We start from the raw sequence: 7,731 nt of genomic DNA, 5'->3' as shown, positions 1-7,731 counted from the left end.
CTCGGTTCGGATGCTGTGACGGTGGCCACGGTGGTGGCGCACGCTGCCCAGCAGCAACCACACGGCTGGGGCACGCGCGTCATCCGTGTTGTGCATGGCAGCGCCTGGTGACGACGGTGACGCCCATTTTTTTCACCACTGCTGCCTTTCCTTCGGAGCTTGGGAGAGGTTCTGGCGAAAGCTTGGACGGCGATGTCTGCGGACGCCGCTTCCTCCTTGGAGGCGTCCTTTTGCACCTCTCCGCCTCTGCACGCCAGATGTTGTGGGTGGGGGCCCATGGCCACGCCATCGCTGCCTCAGGTGGCCGGGGGCCCGTGGCCGCGCCGCCGCTGCTTCGGTCCCCGCTGGCCGCCCTGGTTGCGTTGGGCTCTCCTGTGTAGCCATTGGTGCTAGGTTGGGATTGGGGTGAAGGCGAAAGCCTTGGCTTGTTTGCGGGCCGGTGACGGCGACGCTCGAGGGCGTTGCTTACCTTGTTGAAGGCGTCACTCTTTCCCCTTATGCCCTCCTCTTCAGTGAGCTTTCCAGGTGAAAACCTAGACTATGTTGCTCAGACGACGATGGCGCTTATTGCGTCGCTCCCTTCCTGGAGGTGTTGTCTTGGAAGCGCTTGCCGGTGGTGGTCGACTACTCTTCTTGGAGAGGATCCACTTCTGCGCCTGCCTTTGCTTAGTTTCCTCTACATCGTCTAGGTCGCATTGGTCGTCGGTTGGCGAATGCTTTGCCGCTGTGCTGCTCTGGCGGATGCTTTGCCGCCATCGTTGTTGGTTTGAGTTCTCTTCGGACGGATGCTTTGCCGTCGCTGTTGGTTGGTCGGGTGGATGCTTTGCCACCTTGTTTGTGTTGCAGATCTTCGCATCTTTGGTGGTGTAGTTTCTTTTAGCAGGTCTAGTTGTTGGTTGGCCTTGGTTAGGGTTGTAGGGTTGGAGGTGTTCTCCCCCGGTCTTGCTTCTGTTGTTGGTTGTTTGTTGTGGTTGCTGGGTGTTTGTTTGTATTTCTTTAGTTTTTTTCTCTATTTTTAGTCCTTTGTGATCTTGTATTGGTCAAGCTCTGTTTGGTCGCATCAAGAATTGTCTGTAAACTGCTTTCTTCTTAATGAAATACATACTCAGGCACGGTTGTGAAAAAAAAGAGACTACTCAATGGAGATGTAGACTCGAGTTCCTCCTTGATGTTCTTTGTGTTCAAGTGGCATGATAGAGGTTTGTCGCCCACTTCCTTTGAGTGTAGTTCTTATATCACACTTATCTTCTTCCTCTCTATAAAGTTCTTTTATCCATGAGCTATATCTTCCTTGTGCTAGAGTTAATCATGTGTCTTGCTTCATCTTTGATTTGAATTCATCTCATGACTTACCCAGATTGATTTGATAATTTCCTGCAGGGTTAGTCCAACAAAATATCCAATATCTACTACAGCATACTTTCAGCTCAAAGATCAACCTAGACACCATGTCTAATTTGATTTAGGAAGGCATTTAACCTAAGCACCATGCTTAATTTAAATAACCATCTGAAGTAAGATTAGCACCCCTAAACTAAGCACCATGCTTAATTTAAAAGATGTAAGAGCATACTCCAAACCTTAAGCATACTATAGCAGACAGAGGTAGCATGTAAGCACTATAGAGATTTATTCAAATAGAGATAAACGGGCATGATTATTGTTTTAGCAAATTGAGATATCTAAAAGGTAGAGTCAACCAAAATAATTAAGCAACATAGCAAGAAATGTTTTTATGGAAAATTAATGTTGCGTAATGATTAGTTGAACATACCTGGTGCCTTCATTCCTTCATCTTCTTTTTGCTCCAAACCTGAAATGGTTAGTGACAAAAATACCCGAAAGAATATTCTCACAATTATATCTCTATGCTTATTCACAATGGCAATAAGGCAAAAGGTGGATCACCCGTGTCATCTCCTAAATGTGCTTGTTTTAGGAAAAAAAGCTCGTCCTTGGGAAACCTTTGAATTATGCTTCAAATTAGTAAAGTGGTTTCCCCTCCAATCACCAACCCTCAAGATTCTCACTACGAGATCTGTATGATAAACATATGCATCTACAACCACCCTTTCAAAATTCTTATGAGCAGGTGAAATAATGGGGTTGAAGATCTCATTTGTGGCAATGCTAGAGAGACCAATTGATAAAGGTGATTTCTCATACAAGCATGGATTTGATGGGATATAGTTTCCATGCTTGATGAGCTTATCTTCCTGATCAAATTCCAAAGGTGATTCTTCATGAATGCCTATAGGCAAAAAGCTTGTTTTCATAATTCCATGGCCATGACATTCATTGGACATTTCATTGTCCGAGATCTCCTTTGGATTGATCTAATCTAGGTCTTCATCATCATCCAAACATGGGCGAATCTTTCTTAAAGATATTGATTTCAGTTCATGGTCTAGGCCAAGTTCAGATGCTACCCATAAGGCTTTGTCCTTTTCTATCCATTTTTCAACTGCAACAAAGTTCTTTAAAGATTCTATCCATTGTTCTAGCCATTGTTGTTGCTCTCCCTGGTCTTCTTCATGATCCCTATGCTTGGGTTGTTCTAATGGATTTCTAAGGTCATCATGAGGTTCAGGAAGAAGGGCAAAAGAGGAATCATCAGGATCAAGGATGGTTTCAGATGAAACATCTAATGTGGGCATAAAACGGGGAGAAGATAGGATTGGTCACTAAATGGCTTGGCTCTCCTTCTATGGTAGCACTAGACATGCCATCCTCAAAATATTCCTTAGGGATGAAATGGGGAAAAGGACACTCCCTAGTAGACTTCTTAGGAAGGCTTGAAATATAGTTATTCACAAGCATCTTGCAAAATAGGAAGTCAAAATCTTCATCAGATAAATTATCATCAGAAGGTTGACTCCCTTCTTCCCTTGAAGAATTTTGGGGCCTTGATAGTTTGGGATTGATGGCTAAATCTAGAGATTGGAAAGATTGTGATTTAACTATCAAAACTTCCTTTTCTTGATCGGAACATGACTCCTTCTCTACCTCAGGAAGTGTATTATGAATGCTAGGATCAGAGGCAAGTCCACTGATTTTGTCAAGGACAAGCCTAGCTTCACTAACAGGCAAATGAAGAAAAGATCCTCCCGAGGCTTTATCGAGATATGGGCAGAATCCTTGCTAAGACCACAATATAAATGTTCAAGAAGTATTGGGTCTGGAATAGCAAGGTCTGGCCCAATAGTAAGGAGATCATTAATACGATCCCAGGATGCACCAAGAGATTCTCTAGTTGCATAAGGCCCTGTTTAGATCTTTACCCGTAAACCCCGTAAACGCAAAAAAAACATCACATCGAATGTTTTGACACATACATGGACTACTAAATGAAGTCTATTTACAAAACTTTTTGCATGGATGGGCTGTAAATCGCGAGACGAATCTAATGAGCCTACTTAATCCATGATTTGCAACAATGATGCTACAGTAACCATTAGATTCGTCTCGCGATTTACAGCCCATCTGTGTAAAAAGTTTTGTAAATAGATTTCATTTAGTACTTCAAATTAGCAAGATTCCGTCGCAAAAAAATTTTGCGTTCTATCTAAACACGGCCTAAAAGTTAGAACCTCTGCTCTAAGGCTAATCACTCTAAAGGTGGGAAAGAATTTCTGACAGAATTCAGAACATAGAGTTTCCCAATCTCCTTTAACTCTATCTACGGTTAGATAGTACCAAGATTTGGCTGTTCCCGTTAAAGAGAACAGAAACAACTTCCATCTTATGGTCTCATCGGACATGCCAACAATGTGTAAGAATGAGCAAGTCTGATCAAACTCCCGTAGATGTAAGTATGGATTGCCTTCTCCTGAGAAAGATTGCTTCCGAATCATCTCTATAAAACACGGGCATATCTCATAGCCAGGACATAGGATAGGCTTTGATGATTCTGGTGGCTTCGAGATTGCATTCATAGGTACAGAGAATAGATTAAGAGGAATGGAATTTGTGGATTCCATGAAGAAAGAAAATAATAGATATAGACAAGAAAAGAAAAGAATAGATAAGGAAAGAAAATAGAAAAGGATAAAATAAAACAAGGTTAAGATAGGTTCAAAATCAACTCAGCAACCGTTTTCCCAGCAACGGCGCCAGAAATGCTTGTTGGTATTTCTAAAGTCACTACAAAAAGTAGTTCGGCGCTAGAAACACTTCACACCTCTAATATCACTTAAGCTAGGTTGTCAATCTAGCATGACACTAAAGATGGGTTTAACTAATCATGCTACTCTGAGATTCTATTAAAGTGTAGTATAATGGTGAGTATAGAATCTGCAAGCGCACATATAAATAAACCTAAACAACACTTCACTTAGATTTCTCTAAGCATCGTATCCACAGGGAAACATGTGAGACTAACTACGATCTAACATAACCTAGGCTAACTATAAGATTTATGAACGATGTATAAGAGATCACAATGATAACTGTAAGGCTTAAGAATGTCAAGGATGTAGAAGAGATCAAAGATAGCTTCAAGACTTTAGAATGTCGAGAATGTAGAGGAGATCACAAAGATACTCTAACTCTTATCTCACTAAGCTATGTCTTCTACTATTCATCTGGGGACATCATTCTAAGTAAAGACACCACAGAGGATGAACTTTACCAGACGACCGCGTCCTACTAGTCCTATAGATGGGAGGTGGACTACAGAGGAATCAACAGGTCTATACACCTGCAAACTACCACCAATCCGGAATATAAGGTGCATCTATGAGCTATTCTAGTCTAAGCACCACGCTCACACTAAGAATAATACCCTAATCTAGTGCACTAGATCAAACCGACCTTGAGTAATGGCGTAGATTTAATCCTTAGGTCCGTTGGGAGCTGACGTGGCAAGGCGGAGCCACTTCCAGGTGGGCCCAGGCCAGCCGGCCTAGTGGTGGGGCTGATCAGCCCCACCTGTCGGCCTCTCCAGCCTTGCTTCGCCGTGAAGTCTCCTGGTATCTTCTACATCCTTCCCGCACTGGAGTTCGGTATTTTTATGCGAAGTTGCTTAGCGGTGAAGGAATCCTCTCCACAATCTTCCTGATAACCCCCTGCAGAGACACAGATTCACCAAAACTGTGGAATTCTGTCAATTAATCTTCCTGATAACCCCCTGCAGAGACACAGATTCACCAAAACTGTGGAATTCTGTCAATTTCATCCCTATTCTATTGTTGGCTCTCGATTCCTCTGGAACCTTCTAGAATTAGAATTATTCCGGATTTGATATCTTCTTAACGGGAGCTCTAATCATAGCAAATGATATGACCGTTTCGATCGCCTCGACGAGCTCTTCTCAATGGTACACTCTAATTCATCTTCTGAGATAGTTTTATGATGTCAAAATACCAAATATCCAGTAAGACAAATGAAATACCACTATTCAGATATTTTGCCATAATCAAACCTTACTCCTAGGTTTTATAATAGAGTTAAGCAATTGTAAAGGTAATGTTGACGGTTTATGATAGCTAAATATTAACTTTATCTACTGTCAACAACTACATCAGCTATGCAGTTCATTCTATACTCTAGAATGGCCAAAGTAAGTCTAGGACGCTTATAAGCAGGTGTTGACGCTCACTAACTACCATTTCCAGGCATCAACTTGATCAGAAAATCATGAGAGTTTGCATTTCTTACATGCATCTTTATTCAAATAAATCCCTAAAACACACTTTGCCTTTAGAAATATGCAAGACCTATTTTTGAGCTAATATGCAGGTTGCAAGCACACTTTGGCCCGACAGAAAATCACAGAAAATATCAGAGCACAGAATTAGGCTCAAATGGACCATGTGTAGCCCAAAAACCAAGCCAAACCGATTTAGGACAGGCCATACCTCGGTGATCAGACAAGGCAAGGCCCAAACAAGCCCAACCCCCAGCAGTTGGGGGCGGTTGGCGCCCTAGGTGGGCCGGCCGACCACCTGGTTGGCCGACTAGACCACGGGCCCTACCGCCTTAAGTCTTCAATGTGGCAGCTCCTCACTGGCTCCCCATGTTGGTTCTGCGAGGTAGAGCTGCTGCACGGCCGTGGCTCCCTCCTATAAATACAAGGGAGGGGTAGAGAATGAGACACACACACACCACACCTCACCTCATTACCTCAAGTTCATTCTTGCTTAGCCTATAGGTTTAGTGGAGTTTAGGAGAAGTCTAGGAGTCATCGAGTCCCCAAAGTTGCTTGGGAGTTTTGGTATGGGTTCATCTCTAGTTCTCTCTTGTAATATTCGGTCATTTGTAATAGAATTAGACTATGGTTACCGATATCTGCTTGAAGTATGTTCTGAGTTATCGGATATATGCTTCGTGATCTGGTTGCGTTATCATTCTATGCTTGTATTGCATGATCGCCCTGTACTTGCGATGGTTAACATATTGGCCTTAGAACTCTACCAACTGTTCCAGTATTCGTACGTTTGCTCTAGTGTGATGTTTGTCCATCCGGAGGGTGGGGGCTCCGGGCGGGACGCTAGAGTATTGCTTACTAATGTAGACATGGTGTCTAGACTAGATAAGTGTTGCTGGATGTCACCCTTTCCCACGGATTGTGAGGTCGCCGGCAGGCAGGGGCGGAGCTTCCCATACCGCAGGGTGTGGCAGCTGCCCCAGCTACCAGCGGAGCGGAGCGGAACCCCTCCCCTCAACCCCTCCCATGGTGTTCCAGGCAGCGGTGATCTGTTTGCTGGAGGAAGAAGATGGTGAGCAGACGTGTGATTTTGTTTTGGTGGCTAGTCGGCCCATTTAGTTTTTGGCCCATTGACCGCTTACCGAAGCCTCTGGCCCAACGCCCCCTCTGAACCTCTCCTCCCTGGTCGTTCCTCCCGAACAGATCGCTGCTGCCGCCATCGGTGGTTGTTCCTCCCGCCGCGTCCTCCTCGCCCTCACCTCTGCCAAGGGCCTCGGCGCGGTTGCCACCTCTGCCACCGCCGTCTTCCTCCCTATCTTCTCACGAATGCTCCACATCAAGGTCTGCGAGTCTCCCACGCAGCGGTGCTAGAGGAGTCCCAGCTGATCTGGCGCAAGCTAGCGAAGCAGCCTAGGGAGCTGCTGCATGCGAGGAGCGAGCTCAAGGCCGTGATCAGGATGAGGAATGCCGCACGCAGCGCGGTGTGCGACGCCATGGGGAGGCCAATGCACGCCATCGTCACACGTCAGCTTGCTCTCTGTTCTGCCCCAGCTAAAATTTTGGGCTAGCTACGCCACTGCCGGCAGGTGGTGACAGCCCTATCCGATCCCTAGTAACCCTCCACGTTCGGATTGGAGGGTAGGAGGAACATAAAGCCGCCTAGGTGAACGGGCTTCTCCAGTCAGCTAGAGGAGCAGTCTCCCTATTGTACGTATTAGTTTAATCTTTGACAATCTAACCATAAGATAGCATAGATATAGCTAGCCTAGCACATCTGACTCGAGCTCTAACTTCTACCTTTTTTCCTGCCTATAGCATCTTTTGTTTATTTATCTTTGAGGGTAGTTTGTGTGTGTGTCACACTACCTCCTACCATGTTATCTATCTTACCCCTGTTTATGCAATTGAATATCCAATCTAGATCAGTTCATTAACTAGCCTATGTACTTCCATTCGCCGCCTTCCCTGCGGAAATATAAATGACACCCCAGTATACGCCCGAGTAAAATGCTACAGCAGTATTCCGTGTGCTTGCGAATTTATTCGTGGTTCATGAAATACCTGCCACCCCCATGCATATACGG

The sequence above is a fragment of the Panicum virgatum genome, chromosome 7K (genome assembly GCF_016808335.1).
Source record: "Panicum virgatum strain AP13 chromosome 7K, P.virgatum_v5, whole genome shotgun sequence".
Lineage (NCBI taxonomy): Eukaryota > Viridiplantae > Streptophyta > Magnoliopsida > Poales > Poaceae > Panicum > Panicum virgatum.
Note: the sequence above shows the minus strand (reverse complement) of the source record.